The sequence below is a fragment of the Pteropus alecto genome, unplaced genomic scaffold, assembly GCF_000325575.1.
Source record: "Pteropus alecto unplaced genomic scaffold, ASM32557v1 scaffold587, whole genome shotgun sequence".
Lineage (NCBI taxonomy): Eukaryota > Metazoa > Chordata > Mammalia > Chiroptera > Pteropodidae > Pteropus > Pteropus alecto.
In genome coordinates, this window is record NW_006439816.1 from 121,007 (window position 1) to 121,656 (window position 650).

Consider the following 650-nt stretch of genomic DNA (forward strand, 5'->3'; position numbering starts at 1 on the left):
AGAGCAATTGATTACTGCTTGCAAGTACAATGGCCTTGAGCATTTTTAATAATCGGCAAGCTGCCTTTACTCTACGATAGGAAGTCTCAGCCAGGTTTCCAGTCTTGGAAGCACTTTGCATGGTATGGTATGGTGTGGAAAGAACCAGATATGGCTTCCAGATTCCTGATCATGAATTACCATATTATCTATAAGGACCTTTATGTTACTCTCTCACAAATTCTAACACTTACTCAACTCTATTCTCTAGATAAAACATCCAGTAAAGCAAAGCTGGTATTCTATGATGTTCTCCATATAAGCAGAACAGGCTTCAAAAATCTCTTCGTAACATCCTTACCAATCCTTGTTTAACCTAAGATTAGATACTTCATCCCCAAATACAAACTTTTAGTTAAACATGGCAGTCCACACATATATATACATATATTTGCTGTGATCCCTCCTGAAACCATATTAATGATGGTAAACAGATACTCTATGTGCAAGCAAATTTGCTCATAGAATTTTTAAATCCATTTATACAATGCCTAGTTAAGGTACCTAAAAGAAAATAACTTTTGAGCTACTCTGAACCATATTTACCGAGTATGGCTGCTTTAGCATCAAAGCCCTCTAATTTCTTTGTTATGATAGCGATGACATACACA

At 36.0% G+C, this 650-nt stretch overlaps 1 long non-coding RNA gene across 2 annotated transcripts in view; it reads right to left on the minus strand.

Annotated features, from left to right (window-relative positions):
* LOC102883743 overlaps positions 1-650 on the minus strand; it is a 7,786-nt gene that overhangs the window by 3,592 nt on the left and 3,544 nt on the right. The gene's annotated exons all lie outside the window — the stretch shown is intronic.